The 22,909-nt window shown below is 35.1% G+C and overlaps 5 non-coding genes across 5 annotated transcripts; all 5 read left to right on the top strand.

The window, feature by feature from the left end:
• The first annotated feature begins 12,630 nt into the window (after positions 1-12,630).
• On the top strand, positions 12,631-12,702 carry Trnaa-ugc (transfer RNA alanine (anticodon UGC)). The gene has a single exon. It is a non-coding gene; the product is annotated as a tRNA-Ala (tRNA).
• A 2,146-nt stretch (positions 12,703-14,848) lies between these two features.
• Positions 14,849-14,920, top strand: Trnaa-ugc (transfer RNA alanine (anticodon UGC)). The gene has a single exon. It is a non-coding gene; the product is annotated as a tRNA-Ala (tRNA).
• A 2,116-nt stretch (positions 14,921-17,036) lies between these two features.
• Positions 17,037-17,108, top strand: Trnaa-ugc (transfer RNA alanine (anticodon UGC)). Its single transcript has one exon. It is a non-coding gene; the product is annotated as a tRNA-Ala (tRNA).
• Positions 17,109-18,482: 1,374 nt separating this feature from the next.
• Trnaa-ugc (transfer RNA alanine (anticodon UGC)) lies at positions 18,483-18,554 on the top strand. The gene has a single exon. It is a non-coding gene; the product is annotated as a tRNA-Ala (tRNA).
• A 1,346-nt stretch (positions 18,555-19,900) lies between these two features.
• Trnaa-cgc (transfer RNA alanine (anticodon CGC)) lies at positions 19,901-19,972 on the top strand. Its single transcript has one exon. It is a non-coding gene; the product is annotated as a tRNA-Ala (tRNA).
• The last annotated feature ends 2,937 nt before the right edge of the window (positions 19,973-22,909 follow it).

Raw genomic sequence — 22,909 nt, 5'->3', positions numbered from 1 at the left:
CAGATATCATGGTCGCGAAACTTGCCCTCAATAATCATGATGATATTTTGTAGCTGGGTGTCTAACAAAGATTTGAAGATTGTGAATTCTGAGACAAAAACGTTTTCGTTTAGGTTGGGACATGTGTAAACAATGCATATTTTAGCAAAACAAAAGAATCGTTTTCATTATGTTGGGGTTTTTTTAATCCTCTTATAGTCTTTATCACACACGAGAGCGTCCCCTAATACTACACCGGCAACCAGGGACGTACACACACGCATCTGATAAAACACCATACAACGGGGGACACACACATTTATTTTGTTACTAAACCGAGTCACAGTTTGAAAAAATTGCAACCAGAGACCGTCATATACCGGGTAACTGCGGACTCGTGTCATACTTTAACGTGCATTTTGGGACAACCGGACACGTCCTGGCAACCGAGGACGACCGCAGTTCATGTGGGTCTGCATTTCTACGGTGGTTTTTCATGTGTAGGCCTATGTCCCCGGTTGGGGTTTACAAACGCCCTCAACATATCCACGGACCACTACTCAAGAGATCATGCACCCCATACGCACCCCCTAATAATTGTAAACACCGGTAACCGGGGACGTACACCCGGAGAAAAAACCCGGTTGGTGTTATAGTTACAAATGACAGTCACCCCCTCACCCCTACCCACAATCAACATCACCACCCCTATTATACACATACAAATTTGTCAAACCCCACACATTGCATATTGATCCCATGCTGGATATTTATTTATTATTAATCCCGTGCTGGATATTCATTATTAAACGTTTTAGAGTGGAGATAGAACGTAAAAGCAGGAAGGAAAAGACGCTCGCTTGGTGTTTTAAAGATTCAAGAAGAAGGGCAAATCGATGGTAATCAGAATCCGGTCAACTCACTAGTACAGGATAGGTCAACATCAACAAGTACAAATCACTAATTGATTCATTTGCAAGATGGGTGCAAAGATAATGACGGCCTTTGGCCATGTTGGCAGGACAAAAAAAAAAAAAAAAAAAAAAAAAAACCGTCTTTCTGGCAGTATGTAAAATTCAGCCAAAATGCAACTAGTCCGCAGGACAAGCCGGTAGGACAAGTTGCTCTTAAAGGTCATTATATATTGCTCGGATAACATGACTCCTGAAAATTACTCCTTATTTTTGAGAAAATAAGCCGTTTAAAATTAATATTCCGCAAAAACCAACTTAAGCGGTAGGTTCCTTCGAACGAGACAGATTTGACCTAGACAAAAGTTGACGTCATGAAATGAGACGTGCCTGCTTTGAGAGAAGGGACTGTAAACACTCTCAATGCACAGAACGTATATTGTTGTTGTTCTCAGAAAAAAGTCTAATCAAGTGTTACAAATTTAATGGTTTTTAAACATAATTATGGAAAAAAACCCAGCCGCTTCTTTTTTATATATTAGTAAATTGTGATATTACAGTTCATATGTATATCAAGTTGTTGAGAAATATTTGGACTAAACAATAAAAATAATTTTAGACCAATTTTACCGAATGTTGATGTATATCCATATTGTATTTATTATGCAAATAAACAATTTCAATGGCCTTTTGTTCGTACCTTCCCGATTTCTCGTGTACAAGGTCGCATAATATACACATGACTGAATGTCAAAAGAGCTCATATCCAGGGCTCATGTGTATGTAACACGACTCTTCATTTACTGTGATGTCACCAGTCATGGAAATCAATTTTGCTTCGAACGGGGGAAGGACTGTACATTTGTGTACGAGGCAGCATTTTATAAACACAATTTCTCTTTTTTTCAGGAGAAATACGAATAAAAAAATTGCAACGAGTGTCAACTTGTATGTAATAATTATTCTTTTTGAATGGAGTTAAGCTTGTTTTTGCAATATATATGCTCTTTAAAGTAACCTGAAAGTAACTTCTTCTTCTTCTTCCGTATTAGTGCCTCCCTCATATATGTATGAGTATTATCGCACTGCGTACAGACAAGCTGTACTTATTTTTACTCTGGAACCTAGAGTAGATGAGTGTATTTTTGAAGTACAGTCAACAGTACCGGAATGATCCCCTGCTCTTTTCGAATAGCCTGTGACGTTCTTTATCGTGCACACTGCATTAATGTCAGACATACATGTACACGGGACCGACGGCTTAAAGTGCCCTCCGAAGCACTAAGCAAGTAGAGTGAAGTGCCTTGCTCAAAGACACAAAGAGCCAGCCAAGCTCAGGCGGACCTGGGATTCGAACCCTTGACCCTTGGATTCACAGTCCAACGCCTTAACAGCTAGGCCACGTCTGTTAACTTTGGTTTTGATGTATGGGTGCTCGGGCAGTGTCTTGGCTTTGCATGGTTCCGCCATTATGCACTATGTGCGGGGAGAGCCTCGAATGGGAATTGAACCAGTCAGGTAACATTCTGTGTAAGGTTACGTATTTATTCTTCCTTTCATGTATGCTGCCACATGGTGCAATGGCGGAACCATGCAAGTAGCGAATAGTGATTAGTTGTCAGTGAACAAAATGTTCAAAGGTGGCAAAATTTCAAATTCGGCCAGCTAACCCGCTATTGAAGTTACGTATGCGAGCAAAGCGCGCGAAAATGTGCAATTTTAATACTGAAATTGACCGAAATAAGGATAATTATGGCCTTAAATGGCCAAAGTCGCCAAACGCCTAAACTACTTGTATTGGCATTATTATTATTATTATTATTATTGGAGAACAACCAATACGTTTTGCCTTTGTAAAATAGAATAATTATTTTAAAATCCCGCGAAAAGAGAGAAACGTTAAACAAAGGAGATTCAACATGGACCAACGCGAACATTTTTGGCAACAACGTCACTGGGATGAAAATCCATCAGAAGTGGCTTCCGTGACACCAATATGTTTGTACAGTCCTAGACGAACATGTCAATATGTTGGGCACACAAACGCGTAACTGCAAATGTTAGGTCAAATCTTGAGCTGTGGTTATTGAATATAAGTTTTGAACTATGTAATTAAGATTGAGGTTATTATGGTTTCTATATGCGTGACGAGAAATAAACCCCAATCCATCAACTGCCGTTGTTATTTACTGGTGATTTATAAGGAGCATGATATTCAAATTAAATCTACTGAACGATGACCAGAAGAGGTGTAGTACATGCCCATAAAATCTTGACCTTGTTGTAAGCTTTCTGACGCGAATCCAACCATAGCATTGACAAATTGAATATTTTCAAAGTCACGCATAGCTCCGGGTTTTAAAAAGCCATTTAGCCATTCAGGGCGTCATTAAAAAGTTATCAAACAAGGCGGGGTCCAGTAGGTTATTAGCGATACCACTTGTTAGAAGGATTGATCCTGAGGTGATCTTGTTACATAGCAGTGACCGCGCCTTCTCCAAAATATTCTTTGTTGGTAGTACCGGTGAAAATTGGACTTTGACCATAGATTTTGACATTTTGATTTTTTTTCTATGCGTTTATTTAATGCTAAAGTTTCTCAACTTAAATAAATAATTTTAATAAAAATGTACCCAATTTGTGAAAGCAGTCACAAGCAAACAGAGCTACATGTATGTACATATTATTGACAGGGTTCATTTCTTTCAACGACGTGTAACGTCAGTTTAATGTCATTCAAGAGTGCCGATTCACCCGATTGGTTGCAGCGAACACGTGACATCATCACCCCGGGACATCACGCGTTCACGTACGACAAACTCTCGTAAAAAATAACATTTTCATCTGATTGGTGCGTTCATGATCGATCACGACGACTGTTGTGTACGATAGAATGATAGGTCCGATAAACGGGGGATATTACATAAGCGAGATGCGAGAAGATGCAAGAAGATACGAATTGATTATTATCGTTTGGATCAAAGAACCAACGTTATTACACCTCGACCAAACATGAATGTGCTCTTTTCGAGTTTGATGCGTTCAAAACACAATCGGTCGTTTCAAGTAATAAGTTTTAGTGTGGTTTTGCCTTTGATCACGGTTTGCTATTATCCTGCCTAAGTTCTTGACTTGACATAACTAACAATACCTTTCCCAGCAAACACAAAACGTTTTCGACATCATTCGCAAAAGGTTATAAAAGGTTGTCAGAAAACATTTAAATGTCGGGTTTATATAAAGAGTATAATTATTAAGAGTATAAAACGTTTTCATAACCTTAAAAAACATTTTTTGATAATCTACTGCTCAGCAAACAAAAATGTTTTACAGAAAACGTTTAAATGTCGGGTTATATAAAGGGTATAAAAACGTTTTAATAACATTCCAAAGACATTCTTGAAAACTTGATACAAAACATTCTAAACAGAATGTTATTTTGGAGTTGAAAAATATTTTGCGAAAATGTTTGCCCAAAATATTTTCAATAACGTTTTAAAAACGTTTTCATGACCTTTATATAACCCGACATTTAAATGTTATTAAAAGGTTTTGAAAAAAAACATTTTAAGAACATTTCTGTGTTTCCTGGGTTCAAATATTTTAACATAATGTTATTTAAGTATTGACACAATATTTGGCAAAAATGTTTGCAAAAATAGTTTACAATAACATTTTTTGAAAACATTTAAAAATATTGTTGTAGTGTGTTTTCATACAAAACGTTTTAAAACGTTATCATGACCTTTATATAACCCGACATTTTAATGTTATTAAAACGTTTTTACCTAAACCAAAAGCCAAAATATAACTTATTTAAAACGTTTTTAAAACGTTTTTGTGTTTGCTGGGTTTGTTTGTGCCCTTTGTTAGAAACGTAAAACTTGTAGAAAGTCGTTTCGGTTTTCATTTCAGTTTGTTACATAATCGTGTAACCGCAGGAGATCAGGTTTGAAGTCACCTTGAACAAAGTATACGAAAGAAGTTTTTAAATTCGCAGGTGCAATATTCGCGAGCAGAGAAGCCGAACAAGTCAATCTACATTTAGAAAGCGTGGGTTCTTTACGAATAAGCCTTAGCTTATTTCCCTGTGAAACAATATGGACCATCCAAATATTTCAACCGACATTACAAAAGAATAGACACTTGAAGCCGTACTCTATCACCATGATCACTGAGCGAAAAGTGGTTGACCAATGAGATAGTGCTGCTTCTCCCAACGCAACATTAAGCGCTCTACCTCATTGGGTAAAAAATAATCGCTGTCGCTCAGCAACATGGCAATGTAGAATAAATTCAGCTTTAGATGTTGCAGACAAGTTCTGTCCGAATCCCCGATTTTTAGTTTCTGAACAAAAGAGAATCGGAAACGTATTACTTGAAACGAGGTGATATATAGCAAAGCAGGGATGACCAAAAATGGTTACAAAATGCTACATTTGGTCAAAAACTCATAAAAAGTCCGATTCTCGCACAAATATCTTGTTCTTAAAAATTAATAAAAGCAAATATTACTCTAGAAGTTTTTTGTCACGTTGTCCGAAAAAAATATCCTTAAGGTTAGTAACTATTTTCACAGCATCCTGCGAATGGTAATGAGCTATGGCAAAATTTGCAATGATCATTTCATATCGAGCGTGTAGAAAAATTCAAATATCACAGATACAGAATTTTGTAGGTCCTGTGGTTCTTGAGTGATGTTGTAAAGAGGGCTGAAACAACAACACTTTTGTAAAACGTACATAACTCATTAACAACAATATCAAGCAAGTTTTCAAAGTATATGATTTGGAGGCCTGTTATTTTTCAATAATATATTGATTTAAATCGATTTTTGGCTGCTTCGATCAACAATACGTCGTGTACCCTTAAGGGGGTACTACACCGCTCGATAAATTTGTGTCTATTTTTGCATTTTTCTCAAAAACTAATAACACAGTGGTAACAAAAGTTATGTATATTATAGGGGCAAGGAATCCAATTACTACACTGGAATTTCAGTGACCCAAGACAAGCGGTTCGTTATTTGTGATAAGAAATAAGGTACAGCTAGGATGTACCTCATTTCCTATCATATATACTGAACCGCTTGCCTTGAGTCACTGAAATTTCAGTGTAGTAATTGGATTCCTTGCCCCAATAATATACGTAACTTTTGTTACCAGTGTGTTATTATTTTTTGAGAAAAATGCAAACATAGTCACAAATTTACCACAGGAGTGTAGTACCCCCTTAAGGCTGTCGATTGGCTCTTCATTATAAACATAATTATACGCACATTACTTAACTGCTCACAAAAGTATCGTCACGCTTAAAATGTCTATCATGTTTAAAAATAGAGTTTTGAGCAAATTAATAAACTCACTGGATGCACCATTTACTTTTATTATACTGCGAATTTTGACTCCTCATTTGTTGCTATGCGAACTCAATGAAAAACGTTTCAAGCATTTGAAACACAAAAATGTTTTTAAAATGCTAAAAACGTGTTATTAGCGTTTTGGTCAAAACATTTTAAAGGTCATGAAGACTTTCTAAAGCGTTTTATATGAAAGAAATATTTAAAATGTTGTCAAAATGTTATCGCCAATTTCTTTTGCCAAAATATTTTGCAGTAAGTATCAAAAATGTTTTCATAAAACGTTTTATACCGTTAAGGGTAGACGATGTATTGTTGGTCGAAGCAACCTAAAAATCGATTTTCATTATCTAGATCAATATATTATTTAAAATTAACACCTTAATGTTTTGCAAAAGTTCATTCTACAAATCGTATACTTTGCAAACTTGCTTAATTTATTGTTGTTAATGGGTTATGTACGTTTTACAAAAGTGTTGTTGTTTCAGCCCTCTTTACAACGTAACTCAAGAACCGCAGCACCTATAAAAGTATATTTGTGATATTTTAATTCTTCTACACGCTCGCTATGAATTGAGCAATGCAGGTTTTGCCAAAGCTCACTACCATTTGTAAGATGCTGTGAACTACCAAATCACAACAGTTAAAAGTAATTAATAACCTTAATTAATTATAATAACCCGACATTTAAACGTTTCTGTGCAAAATGTTTTGTTGGTGTTTGGCTGGATTATTGAATGTAGAAAGTGTTTTACGGCCACCTGACAAAATTGATTTTCGACAATTACATTAAAATAAACATAATAAACACGCAAACCTATACTTATTCTTATAATATACATTAATAATAATGTCAATGTAATTTTGAAATCATTTTGGGAAGTACGTAAAAACTGCTGTCAAAAGGGAGTGTACCGTTTTGAACAATCCTAGTAATGATCACTGATGATAGTTGGTCATTAAAGTTATCAACTATTTGAAACTGTTGCGATGTTGTATATAGTTCACAGCATCTTGCGAATGGGAGTGTGCTTTAGCAAACTGTGCATCGATCTTTTCATAGTGATTGTGTAGAAGAGTTCAAATATCACATAATACTTTTGGTTGGCCCTGTGGTTCTTGAGTTATGTTGTAAAGAGCGCTGAAACAACAACACTTTTTTAAAACGTACATAACTCATTAACAACAATAAATCAAGCAAGTTTTCAAAGTATATGAGTGTAGAATGAACTTTTGCAAAACATCAAAGTGTTATTTTTCAATAATAATTATATTGATTTTGTTAATGAAAATCGATTTTTGGCTGCTTCGACCAACAATACATCGTGTACCCTTAATGTTGTCTAAACGAGGCATTATGCATGTGACGTATCATGCAATTCCTTCACAAGTTATCATGATTATAATAGTGCTAGGTTTTGAGAATATTTTAACCGTCGGAAAGTGCTGTTAACAATCACAAATAGTCTGGGGATTCACATCGTTTTCTGAATCCGCCTATCCCTTAACTACATCCACATTATCTCTTCTTTCCCCTTCTTCATTATTCGGACCTGCTTGGCAATTCAAAAGATGGACAAATGCCCCTTTAAACAGCTACTAAACTTTCAATGCAAAATTAAGACATCTCATCTCATTTCTAAACTTAACACCCTAGTGAATCAGTTATGCCTTAAATCCTACGTAAACATTTATCACTTTTTACCACACATCATAGCCTATAAATACTCATCTGTAAAATGATAGCCTGTAGCTGTCTTTTATTCAGCTCCAAATTTGATAAACGTTTAAGTTCTTTACCAATCATATTATTTTCTTCCCGCGTAAACTCCGCATAGCGAAGGCGCCAAGGGTCCCGGTCACTGTTTCCCCGTTGCCTGCGTGGAAATTGGCCCCAACCGTCACGCCATGCTCACTGTTATCGAAGCATAGGTATCGTATCCACGCAGAAGGAATTGCTACAGGCCGCGACAACTCCAACAGTTCCTGTTTTTATAACAAAATATTTGAAATAAAAATGTTATGTTTTGACTAAATCTTTCTTCTCTTGTAATTGATGTTCCTAATCTATGAAGTTATGTGCTGATATTGTTTACTAAATTCTGCAGAATTATTGAGAGGAAAGTTTCATGTTTCAGAAGCACTGACAGGTTTATATCATCTTTCTCTTTTGAACCGTTTTCCATTTTCCATGTTCCCTTTTCCGCATGCACGCATCATGCTAGCGAGTCCTAATTTGATAAAGATCTTATATACATCATGCGCTAAGTTTAACATCCCCCTTATTGGACGTTAATTAAGCACATAAATTAATTTATGAGACAAAGTTTGTTGCTTTTAACGTATTTGATCACAAATGAGATGAAAACATACATTAATTTATGACCTAAAGCTTAATTGTTTGTCCTATATGCCCGTCGCATAACCGAGCTTTTCCCGCATTGGGTAGTCCATACAGGACCAACGCAATATTTAGCACTAATAATCAACGCCGTCAGGCGTTGGTCCTTATAGATTGGTGCTCTACCCCCAGCAGCGCAATCGAATTACCATAAGCAGTGACCTGAACCAACCCAGTTAATGACAACGTAATAACTCCAAATATGGTTGGTAACCCCGCCCATCATTTAACCGCATCTGTTATGTAACTGGGACGAGTACGCTAGTCATCTCAATCGATTGATTTTGAGATTGCATGGATCAAAACACTTCACACTTTTAAAGTAGCTTGGTTTACCAGTGTAGGCCTAAATCGCGATATCATAGTGATTTATTTTGTAAAATCAGTGTCATTATATTAGTCTGGTTCTATTTTGGAAATGTGCTTATATAAGCATCAAGCGGCAAGTTGGAACTCCGTGACCCTCAAAAAAGACCCAAAAGACCCTCAAACACCCTACATACTCATAGTCATATAGGAGGCAAAAATTAAACATGCTCCAAATTCACTAAAAACATGTCAAATTATTTGTCTGGGTCTAAGGATCACAGTGTAACATATTTGCACGTAGGACACATAGTTACCAAGTTTTGAGGCTCGACAGGTCCAAGATCAATTTGCATGCTAGGGGTGAAAAATTAAAAGTTACTCCGATTTTCGAAAAATGGTTGCAATCTGACATTCTTCAAGTTCAAGGGATTCTTAGGTTAATCACTCAATCGTTGGTTCATTCAACCAACCAATAAAGTATTCAACAAACAATCAAGAAAACAATCAGAATTATTTAATGAATTGATTGATTAATCATTTAATTGATATGGTCATCCTATCAATCAATATAATATAATAATATAAATAGAATCACAATAACTTATTAGATTGATATGAATTAATAGTCAGTCAAGCATTAAACTACTCAACAAGCATCAATTGATAATCATTCGTTTGATCAATCGATCAATTATGATTATTAACAAATTATATTGTAGTCTCGTAATTAATGTACCGTATCTTGGTGTTAAAATATCAATCAATTAAGTAATCGAGTCAAGCAACCACTCAATTTATAATCAGTCTCTCAATTGGTAGGTCTTCATGTCTTACACTAGGATCCACAACATGCTCATCTAATGAGGGCACAATTCTTTAACCCCAATACAATTGTATATTCATTGAATGACCTTTGAAAATTTGGGTACAAAAACTCATACTCTGCAACTTGAAGTCAAATTTGCACTATTGAGTATTTAATTGAGGTTATTGAACTTTGTCATTGGGATGAAAATCATGGTATTATACCCCTTAAAGTAAATAAATGAGTGAAAGCCAAAGTTTTTATGAAGCGTGTGTCCTCCAATTCTATATTTTTCTTAAACATGTTAAACGAATAGGCCAACTATCACAATTAATAGAGGTTGTGCATATGACGTATCATACCGTAAATATGGTGGACGCCTCAAATCCATTCAACAAAAGCATGATTGCAATCTACCGAGACAGTTCGTCTCACACACATAACAAATGCACTACGATCAAATAGGTTGATGACAACATTTGATTGAATGGACTGCACTGCCCAATGATTACGGTGAAGAACATCGGTTCAAATCCTTTGTTTGTAGCCAATCAATAATTTCAAGCACAACCTCTACAAAAATAGTAACGAATGGTTAACCAGGACAATATTAAATGTAGTGATGACAAAAGGAACTGATTGTGTGCTACCTACAGGTCAGTGAACTGAGGGTAAATCCGAGTATTATAATAGCATTAACACATATGCAACTAAAGAGGATTAATAATCAATTTTGTTACGCAATACTGGTGTCAATCCCAAGCTAGAAGCTAGTGTTCTGGTAGCAGGTAGGCAAGCCACACCTACTGATTAGCTATTGATGATATTCAGTCGATCGGATTGGCTGAATATCATTAGTAGCTGTCAGTAGGCGTGGTTAATCAGTTTGACATTTCCCCCGACTTTCCGGGAAGGATTTGTCGAATGTAGAAGGACCCACGCCTGACGGCGTGGACTATCGTACTAAATGGAGCGTGGTCCTCCTTGAAGGACTAGCATTGGGAGGCGTATAACTTTAAAGTGATTGATATGTTTTGGAAATTATATTAAATCTCAATGAATCAATACGTAGACTGTGACTTTTGTGCTGATCTTATTACACTAAACAAGACAAACAGGTTATCTTTGACGAAAATATATGTATTAATCTTCCAAAGGATAAGGACATATTTTTCCGGAGTGAAAGAAATATTAAAGGGCACTGTAATTTGTCAATTTTTTTATAAACAATTGTATTACAAGTCCAGGCAAATTTCCTGATTAGAAAATAGCCAAAATCTGGCAACAGATCAGAAAATATCGATCCCATAAAACATTGTGCATACATGGTATCCCAGAAAGAACTGTATCGTCGGAAATTGATTTTTTGTGGGTATTTTAACACCAAACATAACTAAATAACCGATGTGGTTGAGGAATATATCAGCTATGACAGACTTTTTGAATTTTGACAGTTGACCGCTCCGTTTTTGAAATAAATGAATTTTACGAAACTACCTCATTTTCTATCCGTTCCACGGAGTCAAATATCTATTAATGACAATAGACGCCTCATGCACTGATGATGCGCAGTGACTAGCACTCCGGATACAGATCATCGATTGATAGCTGAATCCGTGGAAAGGTTTAAACATAAGGGAGTTTTGTAAAAATTCTTATATTTCAAGAATGGTATGGTCAATTGTCAAAATTCAAAAAGCATGTGATAGGTGATAAATTCCTCAACCACGTCAGTTATTTAGTTATGTTTAGTCGTGGCGTTAAATAACTCAAACAATTAAGTTTCCGACGATACAGTTCTTTCAGAGACACCCCACAGTCCTACTCAATTCAATTCCGTTTTCAAAATATGAATTTTTATTATATATTTTTACCGAATATAAAAGATCAATAATTAATAGTAAGGGCTAAGAATGATAACCTTTATTACTTAAAATTGCGAAAATTCATGGATTGTTTCAATTAATATAACACGGCATATAATTTAAAAAAAATCAAATCAAACTTGCGTGATACTACATGTATCCAAAAACAAAATTATAACAGTAATTGCCACATGTCTATTATAGAACACCTGAAGAACTACTCTTAATTTTGCTCTTTTGTTCTTGTATCATATTATAGAGGAAACGAAAGATATTTACCAAAAATCAGAAAACACAATGGTACTGAAATAATTAGCATGATTATAGTCTTTTAAAAATCTTTTTGTTCAGACCAGCTGACGTTATTTCTCCAAAATGTCATTGGTCCTGTATTGTGTATGAAGATATTTTGTTATTATGTATTTCAGCATAATTTCATTAGGCAAAAAAAAAGTTGGTTTCCTGTAGCGCGCATTACGTTTTTGACGGCTTATTTTGCGCATTAGAATTTTTTTTTCACTTTTCAAAGAAACAACCCCCCCCCCCAAAAAAAAAACCCAGAAAAACCCCAACAAATAATATAAAACACTACTGGAGTAAACATTTACACATTACACAATTACAAACGAGCGTAGTGAAAAACTACTGGCAGGGACTACTGGAGAAAACATTTTTTTAAATACATTTTTTATTCTGCAGATTGAAAGGGGGTCATAAATATTCTTGAATATGATTTTTTTGTGTGTGTGACCAAGTATCTTTGGTGTATCGGAGAGACCCACTGTAAAATCCCAGTCCAATTTGCAGCAAAAAAAAGGGTATTTTTGTCATAGATTTAAAAAATACAAACAAAAAAACCCGCATTTCGCATTGGACTTTTTTGACCTGCTACAGGAAACAAACTTTTTTTTCACCTTATACTATATTAAGTACAAATTTGAATAATTCTTTAATGTTAAACTGACTTGTTCAGTGTCGTGAAGTGTGTTTGATGCGCGGTTGGGGTTGTAGCTCAGTGGTAGAGCGCACGATTTGCATGTGTGAGGCCCCGGGTTCAATCCCCGGCAACTCCATTCTTTTTGCTAATTCAATAGTTCTTGATCGTGTAAAGAATTTTTGTCACTTTTTTCTTTCTCGCAATATTATTATTTTATTATTCCTTTTAAGGAAATAGCCAAACGTGGCAACATATTGCCTGCTCATCGATCCCATAATGCATTTTGCATAGTGTTACTCAATTCAATTTTACTTTAAAAATTTCATTTAAAATTCACACCGGATTGTGCAATATTACACGTTGAACAAATGTGCCACATGTCTATAGTACACCTGAAGATTTACTTTTTCGTCTTAATATCATAATCGGATAGCGAAAACGAAAGATAGCCTATTTACCAAAGCAGAAAACACAATTATATATATTGAAATAATAAGTTTTTAAAAATCTTTTTGTTTAAACCAGCTTACGTTATTCTCCAAAATGTCATTGGTCCGGTACTCTGCATGAAGATATTTTGCAGACGATTTATTATTATTATGGCAGCTTTATAATATTTTTTTAAATTATACTATAATAAGCATATATGTTAATATTTCTTTACTGTTAAACTGACTGGTAAGTGCGCTTATTGTAAATGTTTCTCGTGAAGTGGAAATTATGCACGGTACACACCGACATCGCCTGGTTAATAATTACATTGTACAGCAGAGATACTAAAATGAATACACGTGATCGATACACGTGAATATGCTATGCACGATTTGATATTAAGACGATAAATCTTTGGATACCGAGTAGAAAATGATGAATATCTCCCGTAATTTTTTCATTCTAGTTGCACTTGAACATATGTGTTGAAAGGATATGATAGTCGTCAGGTTGCGTATTGAGACAGAAGCGTGCGTATTGAGCTCAAAAACTGATTTTATATGTGCCGAACTATATCGCAGCGTAGGCTAGCTGCACTCACTCGTGGAGACAGTCTAAAAGCAGATGACCTCATGGCATATACATGCTCACTCACACACAGAGAGGTCAGTTATTGTCTATTGTCAGGCTATTGTCAGTAGCCGTAGTCGGATGTCCCTCGGCTCATTATGCGTCTCAAAACTATTAAACAGGTTGGAACTTATGGTCATGCTTGGCTGTGGATTCAACCTACCATGCCGATTTCTGCCATGAAGATGTCGGGGCGATGACACTGTGCGGTAGGGGTTTGCATATGTGAGGCACCGGGTTCAATCACCGGCAGCTCCATTCTTTTTCTTATTCTTCTTTTTAATTCTAAATAATTAGGATACTAATTTAAAAGTTGTTGATCGTCGAATGAATTATTTCCTTTTTTTCGATCTCGGAGAACATAACCAAGATGTCATTGGTTCGGTACTGTGCATGAAGATATTTTGTAGAGGTTTTGCTAAGGTGTATGTTAGCTTTAATTATACTACATGTATAATGAGTACAATGTAGAATAATTCTTTACTGTTGAACTGACTCGTGCTCATAATGTATTATATTTCTCGTGAAGCGAGGTCGAAGCACCGTAGGGGTTGTAGCTCAGTGGTAGAGCGCACGCTTTGCATGTGTGCAGCTCCATATATTATTTTCTTCTTCTTTTATTTTAAATAATCAAGTTACTATATTGCTCTGCTAATTTTAAAGTTCTTGATCGTCGAGAGGATATGTCACCTTTTTTCCTTCTCGGAAAATAAGCAAAATGATATGTATGGAAATATCCCAAATCTGGCAACATAATTGCCTGACAATGATCAGAACATATCGATCCCATAATGCATTGTGCATAGTGTTACTCAATTCAAATATTTCTAGCTTAAAATATACCTTTTTAAAAATAATTATGAATTTCTATAACTGGATTATAGAGAAAAAGAAATCTATTCCCCAAAATCACAAAACACAATTATATTGAAATATTAGTTTTTAAAATCTAATTGTTCAGACCAGCTAACGCTATTCCTCCAAAATGTCATTGAGTAATATCTTCCTCCAATCTTTAAATTGGAGGAATATCTTCATGCTGTGTCATTGGAGGAATATCTTCATACTGTGTATGAAGATACTGTGTAGACATTTTGTTAGTGTGTATGTCAGCTTAAATTATGCTATAATAAGTAGAATGTTGAATAATTCTTTACTGTTGAACCGACTTGTGCTCATAATGTATTACATTGTTCGTGAAGCGAGATTGAAGCGAAGTTGGGGTTGTAGCTCAGTGGTAGAGCGCACGCTTTGCATGTGTGAGGCCCCGGGTTCAATCCCCGGCAGCTCCATTCATTTTTTTTTTTTCAATAATTAGGTTGTCATTATTGCTCTGCCAAATTAAAATTTCTTGCTCGTATAAAGGATTTTGTCACTTTTCCCCCTTCTCGGGCAACATAAGCATGATTATGGAACAGCCCAAATTTGGTAACATATTGCCTGCTCAGAACATATCGATATCATAATGTATTGTGCATAGTGTTACTCAATTCAATTTCTAGCTTGAAATATACCGTTTTTAAAATATGATTTTTCATTATATTAGGGATGACCATCATAATTTCATGTTGCCCCTTTTGCTACAAAAGATTGTTTTCTGGAAAGAACTCATCAACAGAAGTATTTTGGTGGTTAAATGGTCAAAATCGGTCAAAAAACTTTTCGAATTATGAATTTTCAAAGTTTCCCATTCTGACCGGTCATTGAACGAAATAAATTGACAAAGTCTAAATATAGCAATGTGAGCAAAATTGGTATAAGCATATATTTACCTTTTTATATTTCTTTATTTTAATATATATGCAAACATGAAACAAGCATATTGTGAAAGTATCAAAGGGGTTTTTTATGAAATGGCACTTTACTAATCAATAGCATTAAGTATTTCTTCAAACCGAGGCACTGAAATCATGCTTTTAGAAAACATTTGCCAAAAATCATCCATAATGGCCAAAGTGGCACAAAATCAAAAGTCCAGGTGAACTTTTTTTCCACAACAATATACACTACACATAAGAAAAATACTAATGTACTACAAGGGATTTTCAACATAGGAATCCAAACAATCAAGTACCAACATGCACAGCTTTGTCCTGATATCACTTCTGGGGTTTTAACAAAATGTTTAACCTCTATTGTGATTGGCAGCAGCATAAGGTATCTCTTTGATAGCTGATAATGCCCAGCCATTCAGCAAGTGGCTAATAACAGACCTTGATAGGCTTGAATGAATACTGTCATGTGCTACAAAACCATCACATCCAGGGCCTGGTCACTCCATGTGCTACAGGGAGCACACTACTTTAACAATGGAGTGAAAGACTCATTATTGATTAGACGCGTATTTTAAAAGTACAGCTCCTGTGCGTGTATAGCAGCAAGTCAGTGCAGATGGTATAAATATAAGAAAATGTTTAGGGTTGAGATCAGGTGAATAATACAACAAATGAGCATGAAACTTCACATTTATGTTCAGAAAGGTGTCTATTTAACATGATTCGAAAGGTGTTTGGAAATTCCAAAGGGAAGCTGGTGATTTAATTTTTAACTCGAGATCTACTTGTCCGTTTTTTTTTCCTTTTTACAGAGGGTATGATAGAGGTAATAACAACAACTCTGCCAAATTACAGCTCAGTAGGTCAAGGTGTTCACCTGATCTTTTTCATCTGAATATTTTGTGCCATTCTGAGCAGTGCTGCACTGGGCCACTGGCAATTAAGCGCACTGTGGCGATGGACCAATTTTGACTCACACTTACAGAAAAACCAAATAAGTTATGATGCTGTAATTTGCAGGATAGTTACAAAACATAATTGGCATTAACATCTCCAATTTTTACAGAAAAATTATGAAAAATAAAAGAACGAGCTCAATTTAGAAATGTCTGTGCAAGAAGTGCACAGTTGAGCTCCCTGCATGTCTATGGGAGTGTTCTAATCAAGTTGATGGTTCATTGGTCATCCCTAATTATATATATTTTATAGAAACTAATATATTAATGGTGAAACAATAATTCGTAACGACTATGGGTTTTGTTTTTTAAATTTAAGACAACCGATTATCGTTATTGTTTCAATTGATATACAAACCTAACAATATGCAACATATATAATAAAAACTCACATCAGATTCCGTGATATTAAAAGTTAAATTAAACAAGATAATAAAAGTATGTGCCACATGTCTCATCTATAGCACACTTGAAGATTTACTCTTAATTTCCCTCTTTTGTCTTAATATCAATTCGGATGTCATGTCCGTACTGTGCATGGAGATATATTGTAGACGTTTTGTTATTATGTTTTCAGATGCTTAATAAGTACAATGTTGAATATTTTCTTTAATGTTAAACTTACTCGTCCCCATAAGGTATTATTGTTTCTCGCGAATTTGGAACGATGCACAGTTGGGGTTGTAGCTCAGTGGTAGAGCGCACGCTTTGCATGTGTGAGGCCCCGGGTTCAATCCCCGGCAGCTCCACTCTTTAAATTTTTTAAATTTTTAATACAGGTTTTCTCATTTAATTTTTCGTTATGTTTAATATTCCGTTAAGTTTTAAACGATACACCCGAATATACAGATATTTCCAACACAGCGAGTCTAGCCTAGTACGTTTTGTTATACTGGGTGTCCCAAAACAGGTCACATGTAGATGTTTGAAAATAATCTAAGTTAATGTTAACAAATATCAACGTCCTTTTCATGACCTAATCTGAGCAAGCTCTTTACGTGCTATAATGCAAAACGAAGTTCATTACCACCGTCACAGCCACCGTGCTTTTGGCGGGGCATTTGAGTAGGTCCATCCATAGCATGCCTGATGCATGTAGTATTTTATTCTGATGAACAGTTTTAATCAAGCGTTCAGTCAGAAATGTACAATATTCTTACAACATATAACACTCAGCAATTTCAGGCTCAACAAAGCCTTAATGCAAACGATTGTTATTAATTTCACTAATGTTGATGACCGAGGAGATGCAGCGCGCAGAAACACATTCAGCAAAAACGTATTTTTTTCCTAGTAATAACCAACTTTCTTTATGTGTTACCACTAAGAGTTTAGAAGCTCTAAAACTGATTTATTTTAGTGTACAATATTTATTTTTTCAATTTCTTTCTTTTGTGCAATAAGTTGAACCATGAAAAATATGAGAAAAATAAAAAGTAATAACGAAAAAATTATGAAAACAAAAGTGTCCTTGTGTTCAACTTTCGTTGTGCGGTATTTGATAGTTAGTCACTCTTGACACCCCTATTCTGTGATTGGTTTCTTGCCAAAACCTCAAGTGTTCCCTTCATCTAATCAGAATTTCTTTTATCAAACGAAAACTATATCACTTCCCCCTAAAACACTTTCCCCATTAGGTCAACAGATAACGCAATTCAATGTTACAGCAGGCGAATGTGGTAAATCTGTTGAAAACTACTTATTCAAGCACATTAAATTGACCAAAATATAGTTTTTAAAAGTTAAAACCTTAGGTGTTCCTTACAAAAAAAGTTACTATTTTCGCCTGTTTTGTCATACGGTTGTAAATTCAATGAACTATGATTTTGGTAAAGATCGCTTACAAATTGATATGTTAGTTTTTAGAAAATATGTTTAAACCAGCTTTAAAATGTCATTGGTCCGGTAGCACACTTGAAGATTTACTCTTAATATCAATCTTTTGTCTTAATATCAATTCGGATGTCATGTCCGTACTGTGCATGGATATATATATTGTAGACGTTTTGTTATTATGCTTTCAGCTGCTTAATAAGTACAATGTTGAATATTTTCTTTAATGTTAAACTTACTCGTCCCCATAAGGTATTAAGTTTCTCGTGAATTTGGAACGATGCACAGTTGGGGTTGTAGCTCAGTGGTAGAGCGCACGCTTTGCATGTGTGAGGCCCCGGGTTCAATCCCCGGCAGCTCCACTAGTTTTCTTATTAAAAAAAAAAATTAATATAGGTTTTCTCAGTTAATTTAACACATTTTTCGTTATATTTAATATTCCGTTAAGGGCTGGGGTATGAACGTTTGGACAGTATTTATTTTGGGACATTAGAGCACATCAGACATATCGAATTGCATTCTGAATACGAAGAATGTCATTCTGATATCAAATAATTTTGATTTTTTGAAATTCGCAATTTAATACACATTTTATGGCAAATCATTAAAATTGATATTTTTGATATTTAACAGTACTTGAAGTAAACTTTATAAATCTGATGATTTATACTTAAAGTGTATGTAGGTGGGATGAAAATCCGACGATCAATTGAAAATTTTGACCTTTCGTATTGAACATATGGATTTTTTTCCCAAAACACAAAAAAAAATTAGGTCTTTTTGGGAAAAAATCCATATCTTCAATATGAAAGGTCAAAATTTTCAATTGACCGTCGGCTTTTCCTTCCTGCTACATACACTTTAAGAATATATCATTAGATTTATATAATTTACTTCGAGGACTGTTATATATCAAAATTTGAAAAATATCAAATTTTTATAATTTGTCATAAAATTTAGATTATATTGTAATTTTCAAAAAATGAAAATTATTTGATATCAGAAAGACATGCTTCGTATTCAGAATGCAATTCGATAGGTCTGAGGTGCTCTCATGTCCCACAAAAAATACTGTCGAAACACAATAAACGCTCATTTTAGATCTATTATTCGTCTATAAAAGTTGGAATTTTAAATATAACGAGATATATGTTAAATTAACTTAAATTAACTGTGAAAACCTATAATAAATTACTATTCGCTGTAGCAGTAATGATTTAACAGGATTAATTACCATCATGACCATAGCGATAGGTGAAATTTGAATTTTACAATACAAATGTATTCTCCAAAATATGTCACGGTATGTCCATGAAGACATAATTGCATATTTATTTATTTATTTATTTATTTATTTATTTATGTGTTTTATTTATTTATTTATTTATTTATTTATTTACTTATTTATTTATTTATTTATTTATTTATTTATTTATTTATTTATTTATTTATTTATTTATTTATTTAAATTGAATTGAAAACAAAATCAGAAAACATATTAATATTTGTCTTTTGCAAATCTTATTGTTTGCACCAGCTAGCCCTATTTCTTCAAAATGCCACTGGATCTATGCTGTGCATTATGATATTTTGCAGACGTGTTGTTATTTTGTATTTATATCATACTATAATATTAATAAGTACAATGTTGAATCAATTCTTTAATAAATGTATTATGCTTCTCATGAAGTTTTATCGAGGAACGGTTGGGGATGTAGCTCAGTGGTAGAGCGCACGCTTCGCATGTGTGAGACCCCGGGTTCAATCCCCGGCAACTCCATTTTTTATGTATTATAAATCTTACTAATTTTTTTCATATTGCAAGGGGGATGTGCACAGCGCGCATAGCTTTCATATTGGCATGTCATCTCATTTTCCTTTATCCCTTTTTTTTTTTTTAAACATTCCCTGGTCACTATCGAAGTAAAAATAAAAATGGCGATATTAGATTGGACTAATAAATTTGAAAACGGTGAAAAACGTCTTGGCGCTTCTTTACGTTACGCGTTTGTAGCGGTTTAAATAGATTTAATCACGTTTGAACATTGAGGACTATCACCCATATACAAACAGTAACTCCGAGAAGCGAAAAACGTGCACATACAAAGAAGATATAACGCGATACAAAACCACGCACTTCGTTGATGATTTGACAAAGTGGCGTATGACGATTAATTATGACAAAATGAGTTAAATAAACTTTCAAAAGTTATGAATGAAACTTTAAGCGTTTGTATCTATCCTGCTCTGTGCCAGTGACATCAAGTCCCCCAAGGAAGCTGTAGAAATAAGAAATAGGGGGCGTACGATTATGAACAGAGACGAGGAACAGTACCAAGCTTCTCATATTTTCGATGAGTTTCTGCAATAGGGACCAAGAAAATCCCTAGAAGAAAAACCAACTGGCAACCCCAAAAAAATCACGCTGGAAATCCATCTAGCGTCGGTTGTCATATGCAGTCGTTCATCATCAAGTGTTGACAAAGGCAACAATGTTTGCTGAAACGTTCTCAAGTAAGTGCATAATTGGATCAGATGAAATGAACATTGTTTGCTGGGTATTTAATATTTTATATAAAAGGCAATCTTTTTTGGACATCTACACCCTTATTATTTTGGTTTCTCATTACACACAAACGACAGGTTTTTTATGGAGTTACGAGTGAATGATGGAATAAAGTTACGGATCACAAAGTACCCATTTAATTGTCATTTCCATTCTTAAATTATTGTCATGATTGTTAGCCGAATTGTCACAATATTATAACCCTTCTGTCAGCGGGTGTTGACAGATTATACGTTATTAACTATAATGTGAAAAGTTAAATGTGTCCGATGTTGATCAAATTATTCCAGAAAATAAGTGCACAACCCCTACAGAGGAGTAACTTTTAAATCAAAGAAATGTCCGGATTTCCAAGTCTGCTTTCTGAAAACGACTGCAATTCCAGTTGCCAATGTCACTTGATAAAGCTGGGAAATCCAATTAAATGAAGAAAAAAGCACGAAAATGTCCAAAATGAGCTCTCAAATTGAGGATATCTGATTTTGAACTATTTTTCTACTTGATTTTTTTTGCCTTTAGTAACTTTAAAAGTCTGGATTTCCAACAGTCACGACTGGACAAAAAGTTCGGAAATCCGGGGTATGTATCTATTCTGGAATAGCCCAATCTGAGATCTGGTCATCAAAATTACACACACTGGCATGACAATGAGTGTAGCAAAACTGTAGAGGTTTCTGTTAAATTTGAGAGGTTTCTTCCTATGAACGATTAGCCTATAGTCACGAAGGGTAGTTCGATTTGGTGGTATCATAGACCCTGGTGGTATTGTATATGAGTTATTAAACTTCCAAATGGCAGTGAGTTCAAGAAATCTTCTGACGTGGACATAGAAGGGAATAGAGAATACATAGACGGCTTCAGTACTTTCAGTGTTAGAGGCTGATCTAGTTAAGGTGTCCTGAAAATAAAACATAATGACTTCCGTTCAATATTTACGCCGGGATCGGGAGGATGGGAGTTTTGACCAAAAAAGATATTCGCGCTACCCCCCTCCCCCGCGACAAATCAAAAATTTTGTATTCTCCCTTGTTTTCCCCTTTTCTCCATTTAAAACTTAACATTCCCCCCTCATGGTTCAAGTAAAAAAATCAGATTCCCTCATCAAGACCCCCGTCAGATTTCGATTGAATATTTATTAGTCGTTCTATTAGTAGTCAATTATTAATTCATGTAAATGACTAATTAAATGAAGATAAATCACAAAATCATAAATTCGCCATATTGTAGAATATTAGTACATCAAAATATCAAACATTTATTACTAGCGCTCTACTGAGTACACAACGCTATACAATGAAAAACATCTTTCTGTACTTCTAAAATAATGAGCGAAGGGGGTGTGTGTGTCTGGGGTGAGTCGGGGTGCGTGTCTGCCCGCCCAGCTATGCGTTTCGCAGCGCTTCCACGCATCGATCCGATATTTTGGATAGATAGGTATCGAGAAAAGCATGTTGACAGGGTGGTTTTAAAAGTCAAGGTCAAAGGTCATGAAGGGTTCAATTTTCACATTTTCGCCGCGCTTCGCCGCATCAATGCGATATTTTGGATTGGTATCAGGAAAAGCATGTTGACCAGGCGGTTTAAAAGGTCATCCAAGGTCAAAGGTCATTTTGAGGCTAAATTGTAACAAAACCGATTGGAACTTGGTGGGCGGAATCCTTCGTAGGAGAACACGAAAAAGAGGTCGGTGGTCAACCAGGGGCTAAATTATAAATTTAGCCCGAGTTGGCTTAAGCTTGGTGAAAGTAATTTTCTATATCACTCAGGGAATGAACAAAATCAAACCGAGGTCACTGGAGGTCAAAAGTCATATGGGTCAAACGTTATAGTATGTCCAATTGGGCTTATACGTGGTAAAAAAGAATCCACAATATGACGGGAACATATCAAAATGTCAAAAGATTCATCCGAGGTCAAACAGTATCGCTATCATGCTGCCGGTGCTGCCACATCTACAGGGCCCTCACAGCAACAGGTGTAAGTAATATTATACAAATCAAATAGCACAAAAATAGTTAGGTCAAAAACTTCAATTTGGTGACCAAATCTGGGGTTTAGACTGCCATATCTGAGTTTACGTCTCTTATCTGGGGTTAACGACCCTTATCTAGAGTTAAGGCACCTTATGTGGGGTTAGATGCATTATCTGGG

The sequence above is a fragment of the Amphiura filiformis genome, chromosome 2 (genome assembly GCF_039555335.1).
Source record: "Amphiura filiformis chromosome 2, Afil_fr2py, whole genome shotgun sequence".
In the NCBI taxonomy this organism is placed as follows: Eukaryota; Metazoa; Echinodermata; class Ophiuroidea; order Amphilepidida; family Amphiuridae; genus Amphiura; species Amphiura filiformis.
The sequence above is the reverse complement of the archived record's forward strand: the minus strand, read 5'-3'. Positions and strand labels throughout refer to the sequence as shown.